Source organism: Podarcis erhardii, assembly GCF_964252035.2.
Source record: "Podarcis erhardii genome assembly, chromosome: 4".
Taxonomy (NCBI): Eukaryota; Metazoa; Chordata; class Lepidosauria; order Squamata; family Lacertidae; genus Podarcis; species Podarcis erhardii.
In genome coordinates, this window is record NC_138508.1 from 34,688,961 (window position 1) to 34,711,865 (window position 22,905).

Consider the following 22,905-nt stretch of genomic DNA (forward strand, 5'->3'; position numbering starts at 1 on the left):
ATAAACCAGCCTAGGGGATCCCCCCCCTCCAGGCAGTGAAAATGGGGCAGGCTGAAAACCGTGCAGGTCTCTCAGCGTGTTGCGTCCATACCATGAATCGCAATATGGGGTGGTGGTTTTTCCCTTTGTTTTTTTCCCTGTTCCTAAGAGGAATGTGGAAAGACCCGCGTCAAGTCCTGGTCAAAGGTGCGCGCCAGGCATACGGATGAAGCGCCTTGTTCTGCCCGAAGCGGCGGCTGGGAATGGTGACCAACGGCTTCGCCTGCAGCCGATCTCGGGGTGGAGAAGGGCTGGGAGGAGGCCCCGATCCAGGAGCTCCTGTCCCTTAGAGGTGCGCGCGAGCGCGCGCCCTGCCCGCCTGCTTGCCCCCCCCCCGTCCCTCGTTCGCTGCTGCTGCCCGCTGGAGGCGGGGCTTCTCCGCCTGCCTGCAACGTCATCCCTGCAGCTTTCTGCCCGGGGAATGCCCTTCCCTGGGTCAACGTCCCCACTAGCGCGGCTTCGTGGAGGCAGCCACCTTCCCCATTGCGGAAAGTCGTTGCCCGCTCAGCCAGATTGCTTCATCCCAAAGGTCAGGTAGTCCCAGGACTCACCCCCAACCCAACCCCAGTGCTGCAGGAGATTCCAGATATTCACTACTCGCATCCCAAAATGTACAGTACAGCTATGCCCTTTGCTGGGCAGAATCTCTGGGATAGCTGAGTCAGTCGGTGGGGAATGAGGTTCTCAGGGGAATGGGTTAGAGTCCCACGTTAGACAAAAGATTCCTGCATTGCAGGGGGCTAGACTAATGACCTTCGAGGTCCCATCCAACTCTACAAAATCTATGACCCAAGGGCTGTTGGGCCATTGCTCCCATGCAGTCCTCAGGTGGCAGCTGGGAACCTTGGGAAAGCACCCAAGGGTATGGTCCCAGGGACCAAGGAAGAATGCTTTCTGCACAGTGGAACTTTTCTTCTTCACATTCCCTGTTCTCCCATTATGCCTGCAGAGTCCTTGAGAGCTGAGCAGGAAGAGCAGTGCACAGGGATGGTATATTTGTGGAGGGAGACCTCTCCCCACTGTCTTTGGGCTCTGCTCCACCCTACACTGCTTTTCTGCTCCCCTCCCCCTGCTACTGCCCCCTGCTCCACAGCTCAAGTCGCAGGCAGAAAAAGATGACAATGGGAGGCTGAATGTCAATAGTACATCTCAGTCCCATGCCAGCACAGCCATCTCCTGTGTTTGCATTGGAACCACCTGCAAGTATTTGTAGGCAAGTGGCCTGGGAGCAGGAGGCCTGTGGGAAGGGACTGTAGCTAAAAGAGTGCTTGGAGAGGAGGAGGCAGGACTTCAAAAGGAAAAAGAAAAGAAAAGGGACAACCAGGGAAGGAGAGATCCGGCTGTCAGGGTGGGTGGAATATACATGGCAGGAAGTGTTTCCTTCTCTGTTTGACCTTGAAGAATGTGCTGCTTTTGGACTTGGAGAGCCCTGCAGTAACATATACAGAGAATGCTGGTCAAATTAAAGGCAGTTTCCACAACTACTGATTCTAGTTAGGGCCTCTCCCCTGCCCTTGATCCCCTCCCCTTCCCCTTTTGTGTGGAATCATACACTGGCCTTGAGACACAAGAGCTCTCCGCATGGAGAAAGCCATTTACTACACTGTGTAGGCAGCAAACCATCACTGCATGGCTTCTTATGCAGGAGTGCACTCTCTCACACACACCTCTCTGTGCACCTGCCTAGGCCCACTCTGACACCCAACCAGGGCAATTTGTATTTTATAAACAAACAAACAAACTCTTTTACCTTAGATGCAAATGCACATTTAACTTTGTGGGCAGTTTGGCCTGCTTTGCCGTTTTTCAAAAGGAGCAAATGCATAGATCCCCATCTTATGGCCACTTTTTTCTGATTGTCAGCCCAGTGCAAATTGCTCGTGTTATAATGGCTTTCTAATGATCCAGGTGTCTGTGAGTGCATTGGCGAGAATATTCATTGCTTCCACTTGAATACTGGTTAGAAACAGAAAGTTGAAAGATTTGGGAAAGGAATAGGTAAATTAAAGAAGTAGAGATGGAAGGTCCATCTATCTAAATCGGGAGTACTGTAGTCAACCATTTTATACCTACTGCCCACTAATGCATCTTTCTTGATGGTGAAATTTCCTTACCGCCCACCAGTGCTCGATGGAAGGAGGATTCAGCTTGTGTCATAGAACCCCCTACTGCCCACCTAGAATCCTGAAACGCCCACTAGTGGGCAGTGGGTTGACAACCCCTGATCTAAATGCTGGTCTGCCCCATAAGGATGTACAGTACAGCAGTTGGGGTGAGTATAAGTGGCCAAAGGGGCATGGGGATAGGGGGTGCAGAAAACTTTTGATTGTTTCTTCCATAGTACAACCCCCTAACATAGGGCCTATTGATCGCTGGTAGTTTTGGGATGGATGAGGGTAAACGGACTGAAATACAGTGAAGAGAATGCAGAAGTAATGTTGGTTGGAAAGACCACTGCTTTGGAGAGAGATTTGCAATGGGGGGTTGGACGGCGTTACATAGGCTTCCTCAACCTTGGCCCTCCAGATGTTTTGAGACTACAATTCCCAGCATCCCTGACCACTGGTCCTGCTAGCTAGGGATCATGGGAGTTGTAGGCCCAAAACATCTGGAGGTTAAGGAAGCCTGGCGTTACACTTGAAGGAAAAATAGTTTTTTTAAGGGGTGGGGGAGGATACTCCTGGACACAGATGACCTCATTGGTTAGGAGTGACTCTTACCAGTTTAGGCTGCTTTGTTAACTGTAACTCTATCTAGGGTAAATTTACCTGGCCTCAGTAGCACATGTGCTGGTTATGTCCAAACTAGACTAGGTAGGGTTGCCTTTGAAGATAGTTCAGAAACTTCAGCAGGTGCAAAATTCGGCCACCAGGATGCTTGCGCAGGCTAATTACCCATTCTGGGCTCAGTTTAAAGGGATAGCACAAATCTTTAAAGTGCTGAATGGTTTGGGATCAGGGTCAGGTTAGGACTATTCTGTACTCATATGAATGAACCAACCCAGGTCCTAAGATTGGCCTCAGAGGCCTTGTCCATGGTACCCATCAACCCAACTGACGTTAGTGGACAGGGCCTTGTCAGTGTTGGCCCCACATTGGTGGAATTTCCTCCCTCTAGAGGTCCAGCAGGCCTCCTTTCTTTAAGTGGTCCCTAAATACTTTTTAAAACAAACACATAAAATCCTGCCACAGTTTTTAGCCGATTGCTGGCTCCTATATATGCTAAATAATTTTCATAAGGATTTTAAAGAATCCACAAATTGCTGTAGAAATGCAGAGAACTGAATTTAAGATTGGGAAAATGAGAAATAGAGAGGCCCCAAAATAGACTGGTACAGCCATCCCTACATGCCCCATACCTGCAAATTGGGTAGCTCTGCATTTAAAGCTTCGGATCTACTGCCTTAACATATAATTGGAGCCTGTGTTTGAGAAAGTTGTGCCATTGCCCCCTGGGATGTAGCCTCCACCACCTGCATATAGCTCTATTCCACTAGGAACAGCAGTAAGCAAAGCCATATTTCCGTGTTCACATTATTAAGTTGTGTGTGTCCCTGTGTCCAAGAGGTCCTTTTCTCCTTGTCTTTTGTGATGGCAGATAACTAAGTTACTATTTTAGAAATGGTCATGTTTCGAACAAATTGTTTTTGTGTGTATGAAATTGCTTTCATTGCTTTGATATATGAGATGGTTATGTTTTCATTGTTGACGTTTTTATATTGTTTTATCACTTTGAGATGTTTTACATTACAGGAATTGGTTCATAAATGGAAATAAATAAATAAATGTGTTTGTGTGGTTGTTTTTTTTTTTTTTAATGATTCAAGGAGCTTGTGTCTTTCTGAAAGGCCTCCCCTGCTGCCAGTACTTTTCCCCTTCTAATCTGAGCTTCAGCGTCTCGGTACATAACTAAGGCCCATTGTGACATCAACAACTATTAGACTAATTATCTCCTTTTGCCCTCTCCATGTTAGAATGTTTGGAAATACCAGGCTTACGGTGGCAAGCTGAACCATGCAGCAGATTTCAAGCATCCCCACCAATGTATTGCGGGCATCCAGTTAATTATATTACTAAGGCCTAGTCTGTACAAATGGATTTTACTCATTATGGACCATATTCAACTAGATTGTTGTGCTGGTGGAAGCCAGTGCGCCGTCCCCAAATCTGCTCTGGAGGGTTGGAGGAATTAGGGTGTCAGGAGGAGGAGGAGGCAGGAGATGGGAAGAAAGTTCCATTGTGCAAGGTGACCTCTTGGGCTGGCTTAATCTTAGCCTTAGCACTATGTTAAATACAATCCTCTGTGTAGGGCCTGGTGTAGGCCAAATAATAAGCCTTCATTCCTCATGAATACACACTTCTGCCTCCAGGAATATTCCTAGTAAATCAAGAAGTGGAAGCAAACACGTTGCTTATTGAATCTGACTGATCCACACCTGTTCTTGGGGTAGAAATAATTGGTGAACACGCACATGCTGTAGCAGAATAAAAATGGTCTAATAACTCCTTATTACTATGCACATTTGTTTCAACAGCTGAACTGCAGCTTCCACTTGGGGATAGGGGGTTCCCTATCTTTTGAGGTGTCACCATCAGAAAAGCAGGATTCCCCAATCTTTGCTCGCTGTTGAGCACTGAAAATACGACTCCTGAGTGTGTAGGAAGGGACCTCCAGCCAAACATTTGGTAGGCTGACAACATGGAACAGATGGGACTGAAATATATTTCATCTATGCTACCATCCTCCAGCCCACATGGCCAGGAAGGCAGGAAGTGGGTGGCACAACATCTCATCTCTGATTGAGAAGCAAGAGTGAAGCACTTGATTTTTCTCACTTGCTCAGCATTGTGGGTTACTTTCCTGGTGCACTGATTGGGTTGGAGACTAGCACATTCAGAGAATGGAAAGGAGGACTCATTCCAGGATGCTAGTAGCCTCCCATGGAAGGATGCCTTGATTCAAATCCCATCTGCATCATAAGCTCACTGAATATAAGAATATGAATCCATATCAAGCCTTTGACAATAGACCTCTGAAGGGCATCATTATGGATTTATCTACAAGCCAGTTACAGCCAAAGGAGGTCTTGATAATGGGTGTTTCACTGCAACATTCTCTTTGTCTGATTGGCTAGAACTACTTTTCTAAATGTTCATCCTTGCTATGGCTTCATTCATTGGCTAAAAACGCTGAAAGGTGGAAACTGACTTTTTCTCTCAAAACAAATGAAGAGAATTTTAAATATATATTTTTAAAAATAAAACTTGTCACAGAAGATATAGCCTCTTGGGTAGTGTGTCTGGATTGTGCAGTGAGCTAACCACTCATAGCAGTGAAATTTCTATGTTGTCTGAGCCATAAAATCCATAAAAATATCCCCCCTCGCAATAATGATGCTCAGTCACATGCATTATCCACACATCTTCCAAAGTTCTGCTTCTGGCTGTCAGGTATTGCCTGTGTTGAAGTCCCTACTAAAGAAAATTGGCAAATTAAGTTAATGGAATATATGGAAATGGCTAACTTAACTGGGAAACTTAGAAATTAAGACAACAACAAATATAAAAAAGAATGGGAAATGTTTATTGCATATATACAAAAGCAATGTAAGGAAGTCAATACATTAGCAGGGTTTTAAAAAAAACCCACTTGTAATGTTATGGATAATGTTTAAATAAGGAACTAATTAGAGATAAATATTTGCATAAATGAAAATTATACAAAGGAATGAGGGAAGGAAGTGGAGGGAAGTCAGGGGATTCGTTGTTGTTGTTGTTGTTGTTATTTAGTTGTTTAGTCGTGCCCGACTCTTCGTGACCCCATGGACCAGAGCATGCCAGACACTCCTGTCTTCCGCTGCCTCCCGCAGTTTGGTCAAACTCATGCTGGTAGCTTCGAGGAATCCCAAAATATGGATCAATATTAAGAGTGTATCTAGGTGTTTTAAATTGTTTTATTTTGTGTGTGTTTTTCTTTTTAATCTAATGATTGTTTATTGTGAAAATTGATTAAAATATATAAATAAAAGAAAGAAAGAAAATTTTGTCCTTTATCCAAAATAATGGATCATGGCTTAATGACATGCTATGCGTAAGAAAGGCCCAGTGTCCAGTCCTAGGCAGCTCCAGTTAGAAGGGTCAGTTGGCAGGTGATGGAAAAGACCTCTGCCAGAGACTTTGGAGAGCTGCTGCCAGTCAGACCAGACCATACAGGGGTAGCTGGACCTGACCTGGTATAAGGTAGACCCAGTGTCCCTAAAACACCACCTTTACAAAACACAATGGAATGGGACTTTGACTTCTCACTGAAAACCAAAAATTTATATTAAATAAACATTTCTAGTAAACTTTGTAGCATGTAGGAAAGCTTTCCTCCCCATAAAGTTTGGCACCATCCACCTTTTTGCTTAATACAGAGAGAAGTTCCCTCAGGGAAGAACCACATATCCTGCAGAATAAATTGTGGTGCAGCAAGCACATAACTTCTGACCAACTCTGGCATTCTTGGTTTTCTTTCATTTGTGGCAGCCGGCCAGTGTAAAGACAGGCAGCCATCACTGAAGGTGGGTTTGGCAGCTGAAACCTCTCAAATCCTTCCTAAGCTTGATACTGGCCAAAAATCACTCTCCTCTTCTGTCAAAAGGAAAGGATTTGTGCCAGTATGTATTCTGTACCTATTAAAAGTAGTGAAATACATTCCTCCCCCCCCCCACCTCTCCTTTATAATTCACTTTCTAGAACATATTGGGTTTTGCCCCTGAGGGAGTTTTACACTACATCAAGCAAAAAGGTACATACCCTTTTAGAAACTCATGGATAAAAGGTTAATGGGACAAAAAAAAAAAGTATAAGGATGGTGCTTGAAATAATGTAATAAGATGATTTGAGTGCATGCACGTGGAATGCAAAGAAAGAAAACTTCCCACCTTCTAATTCTGTTTGAGTTGCTAAATTGGTGAACTTACATTATAAAGGAGCAGATTTTCCCAAGTAGAAGACTAGAAAAACCTTAGTCATTGCTCCCTGATTAGTTACAAACTTGTTGGTACTCCAAAACACAACACAACACAACCATCACTTTCCATCCAATTTTTCATGAAATTGATGGACTACGCAGAATTAGACAAGTTAACAGGAAGGATCCGAGACCGGCGGGACCAGAGGTTTACCGAAGACTGGACTAAATTTACTGAGTATCTGAAATGTATCTGTGATGATCAGATTACGTTTGTAGGACTACAAGAAGTTCTGTGAGGAGTAAGTTAAGAAATATTGTAAAAATGGAAAGGGAGAAATGATTTGCTAGAAAATGTAAAGGCAATATGAAGTTAAGAATTGCAGGAGAAATAATCAAGACGGAAGGCTATCAGAGATGCTGAAGGAAGTCCAAACAAGGACATATGTATAATAATTTGTGTGGTATGTCTTTAAAATTTTTGTATGCTAAAAAATGAATATAAAAAATATTATAAGATGGGGGGGGGAATAAAACACAACACAACACTTCCATTGTATGGCTTGTGGTCAGTCTTTTCTAACCGGGTGCTCTCTCGATGCTGTGGACTCCCAACTTCCATCAACCCCAGCCAACATCCTGTCCCCGTTGGAATATGGTTAGCTGTTACTGTATTTTTATTGTAACACAATGTGATTGTTTTCATCAGCTGCTCAAAGAACTTTAGATATAGGGTGGTATAGCATTAAATAAGTAAGTCGACTAGGAGGCTGCAGCTCAGGGGTAGAGCATCTGTTCTGCATGTCGAAGGTCTACAGTTTAATCCCTGGCATCTCCCAGGAAGTCTGGGAGAGACTCCTGCCTGAAGCCCTGGAAAATCACTGCCAGCCAGTGTTGACAATACTGGGCTAAGATGTAATCATACCACCCGATAACCTATTTAAGTCAAAATGCTAAATTTTCCATGGCCTCTAAGCAGCTAGATTAAAAACATGGTTACACCCTGCATCCCAAGACTGCTGATACGATCGGGTGATTTTTAAATGTGCTGGCTTACTGTAAATTATATAAAACTGTGTTAGCAATAGTGGCGTTGAGTGTATTCAAAGCCTTTGATTGCGTTGATTGGAATGTATAATTCATATCCCACTATCAAGTTGGCACCAAATTTGAAAGGGCAGTATGTGCTATTCACAATCTAAAGAAACAATACAAATGAATGGATGTTGACTCAAAATAAATGCAGTTGAATTTTGGTACAAAACAAGGCTGCCCCCCCCGGTGTTCACTTTCCATTTTAAAATAAATCTTTTTTATTTCTGGTGTTAAAATGCAAAGTTCTGAGCATCTATTCAACCTAGGATCCTTTTGGGGAAGTCATGGTTTTGAATGTGTTGAATTTGCTTGGAATGTATGGTCTGGATCTGCCCATATTTTTCACAACAGGTCAATTGTGGATCTGCATAGTCTATTTGGCTGTTCTGCTTTGGACAAGTCTATATACTTTGGCTGTCCTCATTTCTGATTTGCATCCAATATCCTAATGAAAAAGAGAAGTGAAGTGAATTGTTACTATACCTGTGCTTCTCTCAATTATATATTGCTTGTTTTCGATAATATAAAATACCTTTAAAAGCACAGCTTCCTCTGTTATAATGGAACAGCTTAATGTAGTTATGTTAGGTTTAAATATGGTAATAAGCACCTCAGAGCTTCTACCCTTTCCTGGGGAAAAGTGGGAAAGTATCACAGATTATCAGAATGATATAGAAAACAACATAGCACTTGGGCAATCGGGAGTTTGGGCAAATAGGAGTGCCCCTTGCAAATATTATATTGATGTAGAGATACACAGGAAATGCCCAGTAAATTCATATGTATCTAGCGAACAGGAATTGTGTTACGAACATAGGAAGAACATAAGGAGCTGCTTTATGTTGAGTTAGATCCTGGGTCCATTTTGCTCAGCATTGTCTATTACACTGACTGACAATGGCTCCAGGGGTTCAGGGAAGAGTTTGTCTCCCAGCCCTACCAGGAGATGCTGGGGATTGAACCTTCTATAGGGAAGACAGACTCTGCTTGTGTTGGAAGAGCCAAATGTCCCTCCCTCCCTTGATGAGCTGAAGAATGCCATCAACTCTCAGGCATGCAGTAATCAATACCAAGCAATGTGTCCTCCCTGGGAAACAGATTGTCCTGATCCATAGGGAGGCCCACCACCATAGGTAGGTGGTGGCCTAAGCAAGGGCAAAGTTGGTAAGTCCAGGGTCCCAAACACACAAGAAGGCAAAATAATGGAGGATCAGCACCTTGGAGAGGGACTGAGGTCCAGGTTTCAGTACCAAGTTAATACAGTAATCCTATAACCGAGGCAGAACATACAAGTTGTCTCAGCAATGTCCTGGGGCAACTGTCTGATCTTTATAGCCTAGAGGCTGCATCCCTGAATCTAGCCAGTTAATGGGTCAGTGTCTTCTTCTGCAGCTGTTTTCTTAGACTTGTTAGTATGCCTCCTTGGGAGTCTCTTGATTTTCCAAGGAGTCTGTGGACCAAACATTGTAGTTCCATTGATTATAGCTCTACATGGGGGATCATCCTTTTCCTCCTCAGGGCCGCCACTGTTGCAGGACTCTGTCTCCAAGGATTCCTGGTCTGGGGCCATGACATACCGTAGATCTTGTCAAACAAGCATCATGTCATTTGCTGCTAAGACAAAAAACCTGGTTGGATCTCCTGATCAGCTGGCCTTTCTATGAGTTGAAGAAAGAAATCTACCCCCTCAGTCCAAAATTTACCTTTCCATAATTTGGTAAGAAAACTTTCATGCAAGGGATGCACTGATTTGGCGCTCTGGTGGCAGCAGGAGGGTGGGGATAAGATTGCTTCCAAGAAGAGGCAGCATGAACACACACATTGCAGTTGTCATGTGGTGCATGAAAATCAGGCACGTATGGTACCATATTGGAAACAACCCACTGTTCTCTTTTCCCTGTGGTTGTTGATTTTTTTTGCTGGATAACCAAGAGGCATCTTATTATCAAAGAGCAAGGATGTCTGGCTCTCAAAAAATCATAAGGAACAATTCAATCACACACACCCCTCCTAGTGTCCTGTTGCAGAGGACAACCTCCTGATTTACTGTGGCCTCCTGAAGAAGAACTTCTCTCCACCCCTCCTTCCACGCAATAGGTCGTCTTTGCATTTCCCTTCCTTCCCTTTTTCTCCTATCAGCTCTTGCACAGGAAACCATGCTGCTTTGCAACAATGCACATTTCCATCCTAACTTCCTTCGACATTGCCGAAAGTCAGCATGCTGAATTTAGGCTGAGCTGTCTGATAGTTTTCATGATGACTTTTGGGATTTATTACAGTAGGTATTGAATTGGTTGTTTTTGCTACACACTGCTTGATGATGAGCGTTTTCTTAAAAGCCAGTTTATTTATTAAATATAAGGATGAAATCCTAAGGACTCGTGTGTGTGTGTGTGTGTGTGTGTGTGTGTGCGTAAATTGAAGATGGTTGAATTGCTTCATTCACTGCCTTGAGAGGCTCATGCTAGCAGGTTGGGTTTTTCACCCAATGTGGGACTTGAACCCACAACCCTGAGATTCAGACTCTGCCAACTGAGCTATTCTTCAGGGGGCTAACAGTTGTCTTGTATTCCTTTGTCATTTTCTGGTTTCTTTGGCAACTATTTCTTTCCCTATGGAAATAACAGAAGAGAAATCAAACTAATGCTAACTTGAGGACTGAAGTAGTTTCCTTTCCGATTTGTCTGGGAAGCCAAGAAGCCAAAGTGGTCTGCTCATGGCTTCAAATCTGTCGTCATACTACATTTTCAGCCATACTGATATCAAAGTGCTCTCTGCATCCTACAAGAGTGAGAACTGATGCTTTCAATGGGCACCTCCCAGGAACTGCAGGACTGCAGGGTTAAATTTATTAGACTTCCCCCATTAACCTAAATTTGTTCCATGCATCTCCACCCAGTATCCCTTCGCCATTTTTGGCATCCTGGCCCAATCTGAATATTCCTTGCATAATCCATCATCTATTTCCATAACTACTGGCTTACTAATCTTTTGTAATATAATACAATTGGAGTTGAACTAAATGGGATTTGGGTTCCCTCCAATTGTGCAATTTTACGGCTGTAAGATGGCACTGAAGAGACTGCTAAAATGGCCAAACCAGTTTCTATATTAAGTAAATAGCCTGTTAAGTATTGGCTGTGTTATGTAAGTTTGGGCCAAAGGGTTGCCACAGAAACTACAAGCTGAAGAAACTTCTAACAGGCGAACTGAAGGGGACAGGCCTTCTCCCCTCCCTTAGCTGGAGGTGACATAAGCAAGGGCTATGAGAGGGAACAAAGGTGAGGCAGTTTTCCAACTGGGCTGGAAAGCGACAGGGAAGCCTGATTTGGCCTCTGTGAGATTCCAGTACTATGGCATTAGGGAGTCTCCTTAGAAACCTGGTGAGGTGGAAGTGTTCAGGAATTAAGTGCAACCTGTTCTGGAAGCGGCTGCAGTCCCCATGAAGGAACAGATTCATAGCCTGGGAATATTCATGGATTCCAAGGAAGGCTTATGCCAGCTGAGGCTGATTTGCCAGCTACAGCTGTTCCTAGACAGGGATAACTTGGCCTCAGTTGTTCCTATTCTGCTGACCTCTCATCTAGGCTACTGTAATGCACTGTGTGTGGAGCTGCCCTTGGAGACTTTCCAAAGCCGCAGCTAGTGCAGAGTGTGGCTGCTAGGATGGTGACTGGGGCAGCCTCATGGGACCATGTGTCACTGGTCCTGAAAGTTCTGCACTGGCTGAGCACAATATAAGGAGTTAGTACTAGCATTTGCTTGTTGTTGTTGTTTAGTTGTTTAGTCGTGTCCGACTCTTTGTGACCCCATGGACCAGAGCACGCCAGGCACTCCTGTCTTCCACTGCCTCCCGCAGTTTGGTCAAACTTGGTAGCTTCGAGAACACTATCCAACCATCTCGTCCTCTGTCCCCTTCTCCTTGTGCCCTCCATATTTCCCAACATCAGGGTCTTTTCCAGGGAGTCTTTTCAAAGTATTGGAGCCTCAGCTTCAGGATTTGTCCTTCCAGTGAGTACTCAGGGCTGATTTCCTTAAGAATGGATAGGTTTGATCTTCTTGCAGTCCATGGGACTCTCAAGAGTCTCCTCCAGCACCATAATTCAAAAGCAAGTACTAGTATACACCTCCCTAAATGGCTTGTGAATCAAGTACCTAAAAGAGCACCTTCCACAATATTAACCATCTCAGACCGTATGATCAGCAGGTGAGAGCTTGGTGTTGGTGCCACCAGTGGGGGGGGGTGCTTAGTTGGTATTAAGCAGTGTCAGGGCCTTTTCAGTGGTAGTTCTTCAGTTGTGGAACTCTGGAGAAGTGTGTTTTTCTCCCACATTATTGACTTTCAGGAGAAACCGAAAAACATCCTCCATGTGTAGATGAACATTTGTTTGGTGAATGTGTGAACTCGCTCTTAGTCTCATAACTAGTGGTGGCAGCTGCTGTGGTTTTAATACCTAACAGATTATTTTATGTCAGCTACCATGTTAGGTGAGTCTCTTCTGTAAACTGCTTTGAGGTGTGTTTTTTAAATGTGGTATATACATTTTATGAAATATAAACAAACAATAAACCAGCCATTATCACTATCAGTACTATAACCATAATCAATACTAGTAGTACTGGCAGCATTTAACATGTCTTTAGACAGGCCATACTACTTCTGACACTAACCTATGTACATCTCAGGTAGAGAGGGGCAAATTTGCTGATTTCGTTTATTTGCTTTTCAGAAATTAAGTTCAGTTCTCCACATTTCTGCATCAGTTTGTGGGGTTCTTCCCCAGTTCAAATTTTTCATAATGCACATGTTTGTATGCATTTGGCCTAATATAATATTTTTGCAAAGCAATTCCCCCTAATCCCCCCTAATTATTTTCTCAAACATTTGCATTTTTTGTTGTTGCGAACTTTACCCTAATATATGCATTTTTATGCACATTGCTTGCCTGGAGATGATTCAGAGAACTGTGAAGGCTGTGTTTTGGCTTGCGTGTTATTTCAGAAAGGGCCAATTGCCTTTATTGAATCAAATTTCTCCCCATCCTTAATTTAATTTGCATGGGTGTGAGGAGTGCAGCGGGCATTTCCTTTCGACTGTCTCCTTGTAGCAGCCCCCACATCAACTCAGCCTACATCATAATTTCAGCATGATTTCTGGGCATGCCTTTCTATAGAGTGCAAGTCCTGTTGTGTTAATTAAAATTGCCTTTCTCATCTTTTTCCTTGCAAAGACAGACTTTCATGTCAACAGATGCCCTGTCACCCAGTTAGATCAGCTTTGCAGTGAGCTGTCTGCAGAGGCTATAAACAAAAACAAAAGGGGAGTGAGAGCCATTCCTCTCCATGCAGTGATGTCTTAACATATGAAATCCCCTATGAATGGGAAACCTACCCTAAAGGCAAACACTTCGATCCACCCCTATCACCAGGGACCTTGATCTGGAAATACTTTGTCTGCTCCATGAGCATCTGACTTTGAAGTCTAGAGCTGTCCTACAGTACGATAAAGCCAATGAACAGGAGTGTATAACAATCAGTCAATCCGTGGCTCCAACAGAGTGTAAGATGAATACATCTGATGCCACTGTATATTTCTTTGTACATGTGCAGGGAATTCAGGGTCGGGGAGCATGGGGATTATTTCTACAAATTTTACAGAATAATAAGGAAAAGATTTAAAGATGACGAAGAAAACAATTACAACTCAGAAAAAGAAATACAAAGACCCTTTGTGCAGTTTATTCGCATGGTGGTAGATTGTTCCTGAAAAGTTCTTGAAAATTGCATTTATTAATTTTGGGTGAATGTTAGTCATCCTCAGAGTAGACTCACTAATATCAGTGGATGTAAGCAGGATAGACTAGAATTTATTCAATTAGTGTGCATACAATATCAAAACAAAACAAAATTATATTTCAGCACTACAGACAAGTAGAATATGTTAAAGAAGTCCCCACTTAAAAGCATGCATAAAACAGTTGTTTACTAAAATAACTAAAAATTCAAAAATAGTGGGGATACATGTCACAATGAACTTATACCCTCAAAACGCAGAGGATGGAATCCATTCCAGTCTAACTCCCTTGTTCCATCCGTACAAGGATTTCCTCTTATGCAATGGAATGTTTCCCCCTTTCCTCACTCATGAACCCAATAAATCTGCTTTTGGTATTTCTCCAACCCTCCAGAGCAGATTTGGGGAGGGGGAGGGGGGCAGATGGGGTAGGAGGGGAAAGTTTCATTGCAATGCAAAATTTGGAGAGCTGCACATTTCAAAAGATGGCAATGTTTTGGTTCAAATATTCTTTTGACAAGTGTGCATTATGTAGACATGCCTTTAAAGACAAATTGAATTGAATTTCTCCCTCATCCCTAACTGCTACCCACACAAAGCTTCTACCTGGCTTTCCCCCTCCTTCCTACCTTGCTCAGAGAAAAGGCCAAGGGTGTGTGTTTTTCTTCAGAGTGGTGCATTCTGAGCAAGGCGGTTGGGAGACTGCCTAGACCTGCCACTTTGCTGCAGTGGCTGGAAGTCTGGCTTTAAAACATCATAATAGAGTGTAATGGTTCTAGGGGTTGCTTGTGCATAAATCGGCGCCACACCTGGCTGGGTTGCCTGAGTGAACCCTTTCTGTCCGGACAGCTACTCACCCGTGGCTGTCTCAATCGCTGGCAGAATCCGTCAGTGGGCGTTTCTTGAACTTCTTCCAGCAAAGAAGCTCTTTGACGCCTAGTCTCCGCCTACTCTCCCTGCGCGGAAGCCTTCTGCGCAGGGAGGGTGTGGGCAGCGGAGGACCCGTGCTCTCCCCGCTGGTCTCCGGCGAGGAGTCATGGAGCCACCTCGCCGATTCCCCCATCTGCCCCCCTTCTCCACTGGTGCTACGCTGATTTCCTTCCCCAGAAGATGGGCTGCTTCTCTCCCTCCCGGGACGCTCTCCGGAATCCCTCTGGAGCCCTCCCTCTCCCTCTGGCTCCGATGGCAGTTCCCTGACATAGAGCAAACAGTTTCCTGGCCAACTTACCCAGAATTCATTGCTCTGAGGAAGGACCAATCCTTATGCTTGGTCCTTTCTCAGTGTGGGAGGGGAGCAGGGCAGAAAAATAGGTGAAATGGGCAGTATGGTGACACTGATGCTTCTGTCGGCAGTAGCAACAGGTGGGGAATGGATGATGAAGGGTAGAAGGAGAGGAGGAAGAAGAGAGGGGGTGGTCTCCCCCCTCAGGAGATACAGGCTCTTGTGCTGTCTCTGGTGTCATGGGCCACAAGGGAGAAGACTCAACCTTGCTGATTTTGCAAGAGACAAAATTGGTATTTGAAGCCTGGCACCCTCTGAAAATCTTACGGGGAGGGTTCATCATGGGGGAGAAACTTTTGGTGTTCCAGTTGCTACAAAGGAGGTTGTAGTTGCTCCCACGTCCTGCTCCCATTAGGACACAAGTAGCTGCATTCTGTATTGAGCATTTTCAGCTGCAGGATACATCATAATGAGTGCACCAATCATGGTTGATAGGTCTCCATCCTTCAGGAAATAATGGAGCTGTTTCAAGCCAGTGGAAGATAGTAAAACACTTTCCTGGACTTGAACGCCAGCTAAACATCAGGTGGTATTGCCAGATTCAGTAGGAGGAGAATCTTCATCACCAATTATGATCCAGTAAAGGGGGATATTTATCATTGATTGTGATTCACTCCTCCAGCCAAGATCCATGCTTACCAACCATAATCACTGCCCTTTGATGACACAAGTACTTCCTGTGTTCCCCGGTGGTTGTCATAGCCAAGAATACGTAAAAGATCTGTTTGCCGGTTATTCTGAAAGCGTTTCCACTATATTTTAGGAATGGGGAATATAGATGGAGCAAAATAATTTTCTGATAAATACAGCTTCCTGCATTCAACTGCAGGTCTCTTTGTTATGCTTTGATTGTATAGTTTCCTTGTTTTAGTTTAGACTGTCTCTGTAAGCTATCATTTAAATGTGTCCAGCACTAAAATCTCCTCCGGTCCTTCCCAATGAGAAAACAAAAGGAAAAATAAACAAAACACCTAACTCAGAAAAGTAGAGCAACGGAAGAATATACGTCAAAAGAATAGCTGACTGTGTTTTGGAGAGTGTTTTGTCTACACTTTAGGATCAGCAAACGACAATTACATTTCTCAGATGAACTGATAATTCTTTGAGTTGTTTTTCTGGATTTTCTCCTGTTTGGATATGCAGGTTGAACAGGGCCAAAGTAAAACATTCTGCTGCCTGAGGCAAAGAACAAGATGGAGTCCCTGCCCCATCCCCCACCTTCCAGGTACATTCACACAACCAAGTAATACAATAATGTAGGGATATTTATCCCTGTAATGTTATTATAAGCCCCAGAAACTTTCATATACACCATTTTAAATAAGTTCCCCCCCCCACACACACATTGGTTCTTATTAAAAGCTCTGGGGGAGAGGGAAAAGGTCAACCGGTAATGTATTTTATTTGACAAAGTTTTCAGGCTGCATTAGGTGAGATTTAGTGTTTGACAAAGTTCTCCCGAAGCTTGGAGTTTGGTCTAATCCACCCTCAGACATGGTCTGTACAATGAAAGGTATTACCTTCTAACTCTTTGTCTCTTATATGCTAATCCACTGATAGACATAGTGGGCCCAATTAAAGGTATTAGCTCTCCCTCCTTGTCTCATGTACCTTGGGACCAGCATTTGACGTCTCCATCTGCACTGCAAATCATTTACTCATTGCTGGGAGCCATGCCCGATGGTTTCAAGTGCAGCTCAACCTTTATGCTTCATTTCACCCTTGGATTTCGTTGTGATTAATTCCTCTGTCAGACATCAGGATGCTTTAGTTGAGATTCCTTCATAGCAGGGGGTTGGACTAGATGACCCTTGGGTCCTTTCCAACTCTACAATTCTAGTGATTTATACCACTCTAAGAGTCATGGCTTCTCCCAAAGAATCCTGGGAACGGTATGCCTCACAGAGCTGCAATTCCAGCACCTTTGATGAACTACAGTTCCCAATATACTTTGGGGGAAGCATTGATATTTAACTGTTTAGTGTGGCTGCAACCCATTTCACTGCCAAGTATACATAGATTTTTAATCTGTTGCTTCTATAGCAATTCTAATGAAGTGCTTTGCACATTTATTTTCACACAGTAATTTTTATAAAATATGCCTCTATTAGTCCTATTTTACAGATGTGAAATGGAGATGGAGAAAGGGAACGAATTACTTGTGGAGATCACTTTCAGGTCTCAAAGCCCCATGTTCATTGCACTACACTATGCTCCGCAAATGTGAGATATAGATATATAGATATATATAAAATCAAAATGGAATCCAAACAATTCTTTGAGGCTTCCTTAATACATTGCACAACTCAGATCTATTTCCCCTGAACACTGAACTCCCTGGGCTGTACTTCTGAGCAAACATGCACAGGCTTCAGCTACGCTACAGTGAATTGTGGACTTGAAAACTCCCAGTTTTCAGCCTTACCTCAGCCATGAACTCATTAGGTGGCAAACCACTCTTGGCTTTACCCAATTGTGGGGGGGGGGGGAGAGAAATCATTCTACTTTACAGAGTTGTTGTAAGAATTGTGGAGATAACATATGTGAAAGTGTTTGAACACTGAAAACATGTGTTGTTATGATATTGATCTGTTTCCTCTGAACATGGGTCACTAGCTGTACTGTAGATGCTGGTCAGGCATGTGCCTTCTTTGTTTTTTGCAATTCAGACAGGTAGCAAAACCCAGGTGGTTTATTTAGCCTTGGGTGAGACATCATACATGGCTAGTGGTCTGCATTTGGCTTTGATAGATCACCAGAGGAAGTGTTCAGAGGACATCCCTGAAGTGTCACAAGCGGTTGCAAAACCACATGCCTTGACCCTGTCCTGCTCTTTCCAGCTGCACACTGGACAACTGTGAGAAAGGATACTACTCACAGTGCCCAGTCAACAATGTCAGTGGGGTGTGTATGGCTGGTGCATGCATCCGTGGGGCTGTGGACACAGTTTCACAGCCCCCTTGCACATTGTGAACTGTCCTGAGAGCATTTATGTGCTGAAGATGCAGGACAGAAACAAATAAAACAAGGTAAAACTGGGTAAAACTGGTGATGGTTTCAGTGCAGCCGGCAACACCATGATGCTTCTACTTTTGTTGGAGAGAGAGCACCATGTTGGGCCTTGTTGTCCAAAGTAGCACCATGTTGGACCTTGTTGGGGGGTGGGGAACTTTCACACATTGTGTTGAAAGAATGTTGTTGGAGAGAACAGTAGCTTGATCTGAGGTGTAGCCAGAGCTGACCTTTGTCTATGCTTAGCCATGGTATCTGTGAGGCAATAAGTTTTCCACAGAGCTGTGGCTGCACCTCTGAAGTAACATCCTCTTTAGAAGGTTCCTAGTGCTAAAGTGTTGACTTGAAATACAGGTACGAGCAGTGGAAAAACACTGGGGTGAGGCACTGAGAGGCAAAAACATTATTCCCCTTGCGACTGAACGGTGCCTTGTCCCTTCCTTCAAGGCTGCTGTTCTGACTTGAGGCCTTGGCCATGGCCACTTGTTATGTAACAAAACTCGGCACCTGCCTTTGGGATACGCCATAGGAAAATGACGCCTTTTGGAATTGTTTGAAGGAGAAGCAGTGAAGCTGAAGTGGTGAAACAGAGCCAAAAGTCCTGTCCTTAAATCTCTTGTACTAAATGTGCTCACTATAGGTAGTACAGTGGTACCTCAGGTTACATACGCTTCACGTTACATACACTTCAGGTTACAGACTCCGCTAACCCAGAAATAGTACCTCTGTTAAGTACTTTGCTTCAGGATGAGAACAGAAATCGTGCTCTGGCGGCGCGGCAGCAGCAGGAGGCCCCATTAGCTAAAGTGGTGCTTCAGGTTAAGAACAGTTTCAGGTTAAGAACGGACCTCCGGAACAAATTAAGTACTTAACCCGAGGTACCACTGTACTAGAAAACACTATTAACTCCTCCATCACTACTACTACTACTGAATCTGTATAAATAGTAGCACCACTTATTATGTATAAGTTCTACAACTAAATAATATTTGTATATTTCCCCCTCTCTTGCATATTGTTGCTGGTTGGCATAATTATGGCTGCAACCCTAGCCATGTCTCCTCAGAAGTAAGTCCTATTGAATTCAATGCGGATTACTCCCAGGCACATGGGATTAGGAGTGCAGGTTTATAGTAATTTTGATAGTCCTTGAAACAGGCAAGGAACTACACAGGCCCATGACAGTTCAGTCCCAATGAAAACTGAAGTCAAGGGTTGTCATGGTTGGGCCACTGCCAAAACCAAGGCCTCAGCCGGGATGGGACAGGGGGTCCATTGCCAACTAGTGCCCTTCTCCACCTTCTCCTTGTTGCCATTGCCTGTTTACTTGCTCTTTCTGAGCGTTTGCTGACAGGAGAAAGAACAGCAACTTCTGTTCAACTTGTTCTTTTCCTTCTGGGTGGCTGTGCACATTGAACCCAGATGAAACGTCCAAGAGAACAGGCAGCCATCACAGTGGCAAGGAGGTGAATCTGCTCTGGTGGTGATTATGAGGATGACGATTAAATTTATTACCCGTCCTTCGTCAGTAGGTCTTGGAGCAGGCTACAACAAGTTAAAACTGAGGGTTGAGAACAGGGGGGAGGGGAGGAACCTTTCACAGAAATAGGGTGGGTCTTGAAAACACACAACTCAGGGCAAAGAGGTGCATCTTGAGCACTCACCGAAAATGCAGTTCCCAGAGTGGTTTAACAATCAATGCCTCTTCCCAGAGTACTCTGGGAATTGCAGCTCTGTGAGTGGAATAGGGGGTGGCGCTGTGGGTTAAACCACAGAGCCTAGGGCTTGCCGATCAGAAGGTTGGCAGTTTGAATCCCCATGACGGGATGCGCTCCTGTTGCTCTGTCCCAGCTCCTGCCAACATAGCAGTTCGAAAGCATGATGTGCAAGTAGATAAATAGATACCACTCCGGCAGGAAGGTAAACAGCGTTTCCATGCGCTGTTCTGGTTTCGCCAGAAGTGGCTTAGTCATGCTGGCCACATGACCCGGAAGCTGTACGCTGGCTCCCTTGGCCAATAAAGCGAGATGAGCACCACAACCCAAGAGTTGTCCGCAAATGGACCTAACAGTCAGGGGTCCCTTTAACTTTAAGAACTCTCAACACCCTTATGAAACAACACTTCTCAGAATTCTTTGGGGGACACCATGACTGTTTTTAATGGTATGATGCTGCTTTAAATGTATTGCACCGATGGGGCCTGAATGGCACCCTTTGGCTATGCTGGTTAAGGCTGATGGGAGTTGGCAGTCCAACAACATCTGGAAGGCCACAGGTTCTCTATCCCTGCCCTCCTTAAAGAGCAATCCTGTCTCACCAGACCAAAAGTACAGATGGAACTCTCTGCCTTAACAGCTGGAATCAATTTGTTAGGGTGCCTTGACAAGTTGGCAGGCTTCTCTTTGCACAGAGCAGCAATTATGAGAGAGGCCAGAGTGGTGGTGGAGATGGTGGAAGAATCCATTTAAAAAGGATTTATACATGAAATTTGGCAGTACTGACTCGGCTGACCTTTGCCCACATTGGACTACCTCTTGCATTGAGCTCCTGCAATCCAAGCCACTTGGATTTTGTTTTGTTTTAATTTTAAAAGTAACCTAATTATAGGCAAAATTATATGCGAAAGTGTATATTTTACCTATAACATGCATTAAAAAGTCAGGCGCTATAGTTCTGTAAGTTTGTGGTATGTATTAACAATCAGACTCACTTTGTGTGTGTATCAGGGTGAAATGCAGCTATTGCCAACTCAGCTCCCTGTATTATAGAAATACTTCATTGCCCCCCACCCCCTCAGATCTTTAAGTCAGAACTAAGGAAAGGCAACAGCACTGAATGCAGCACTCAGTTAACAGCCCCTGAATTGAAGGGCTATTTTTAGGGCAACTTACTCTCATTCCTATTGAAATAAAGAGGCCAAGTAGTTCAATACAAGTGTCCATTTCAGGTTATTTATAGAGACAAAGAGCTGAGTTGGCAATAGGTGTATTCAGTGGTGGATGGTGCCCAGGTTTGGTGGAAAACAGGGAAACCAAAAGTAGATGAAACCAAAGACAGGCAGAGCCAACTCATTTTGGCCTCATCCTCATCCCTGCTGAGTTCCGTAAGGAGAAGGAAACTGAGCCAGTATCATCTCTGGGTTGATTGCAGGTGGGAAGGCAGGCAGGCAGGGTCACCCACCTGCCAATCATCTGATGCCATGATGACACCAGGCGACTGCTAGGTGTGCGGTCTCACCCACTTATCATAGTTGACCCAGGGGGTCCAGGGAGGGGTCTGCTTTGCCTACAGGAAATGCTCATCAGCTGATGAGTGGAGAATTCAGTCCTGCTCTCTGTGCACCTTGCAGGGAATGCATTGGCAAGCAGAACTTGGCCCATCAGCTGATGTCACCCAGTGGTGCCTGTTGGTTGACAGGTGGGTGCAGTTTTGAGGAAATGGCCTTGTGGGCCAAAATGGCAGGTCAAGATTGGCCTGTGGACCAGAGGTTTCCCACCCAATGCTAGATGAAGACATGTGATAGTGAACATGTGGGCTGCCTTGTTGTTCTCCACACGAAAGTACATTTCATAGCTGTCAACGTTTCCCTTTTTAAAAGGGAAATTCCCTTATTCCAAATAGGATTCCTCGCAAGAAAAGGGAAAAGTTGGCAGCTATGGTACATTTCCATTGGAATTATGCAGCATGAGAATGAAGCAGTCCTTTTATTTCCAACTAAAGGATTAGGGAATAAGCTGTTTCTTTTCTTGTTTAGATGCACAACAGCATATAATGCTTCCTGTGTGGGGTTTGCACAATTGTTTCAAGGCATTCATCCTCCAGGTCTTTCGTGCTGGTAATTACCAAGTTGTTAGCCTGTCTCGGACTTGACACGAAACACGGAATTGTACCTCCCCCTCTTTTGTAGCACTGTAGCATCAAACCAAACCGAAGCTAGTAGCTACACCTACAAAGGAAGGAAGCAGTTGGTATGTTTGAATTCTAGCCTTTTCAACAGACAACAATATGCTTTTTGTGCCTTTCTTCCAGGGGTATATCTTTATAAAACCTTAACTGTTACAACCTTCCTAGCAGGTGACTATTATTATCTCCAAATAACACACAGTAAAATAGTCTGTCAGTGGCAGGTTCTAAAAGGAATCCAAGCCTCCTGACATCTCTATTCTCTCTCCCTCTAACTTGCAGGACAACACAGGTAAAGTGAAAGAGAAACTTTCCCCCATGCCCTTGGGAAAGAGCTACAATTCCCAGAGCGGTTTAACAACCAATCTCTCTTCCCAGGGAACTCTGGGAATGACAGCTCTATGTGGGGAATACAGGGTCTCCTAGCAACTCTCAGCACCCTTAACAATTTACACTTCCCAGGATTCTTTGGGGGAAACCATGATGGTTTAAAGTGGTATGATACTATTTTAAATATATTGTGCAGACAGGGCCTGCATACAGGCAACTCCCATTTTGTGCACATTCAATGCACACGCAACCATGTGTGTGTGGTGTGTTCAGCACCAGAATAGGGCAGAACTGAGGCGGGGCGGGCTTACACGTGCTCTACTGATGTACACAATGGGTTTGACTCTCTCATATAATTTTATAATTGGAAGGGATCTTGGTTTAACCTCCGGCTCCATGCAGGATAAAACATAGGATGCAATTGCAATGTCCTTGGCAGATGGCGGTCCAATCTCTGCTTAAATACCTCCAGTGAAGGAGAGCTCAACACCTCCCC

The 22,905-nt window shown here is 44.2% G+C and overlaps 1 long non-coding RNA gene across 1 annotated transcript in view; it reads right to left on the minus strand.

The window, feature by feature from the left end:
• The window catches only part of LOC309340812, a 229,142-nt gene that overhangs the window by 129,878 nt on the left and 76,359 nt on the right, over positions 1–22,905 (minus strand). The gene's annotated exons all lie outside the window — the stretch shown is intronic.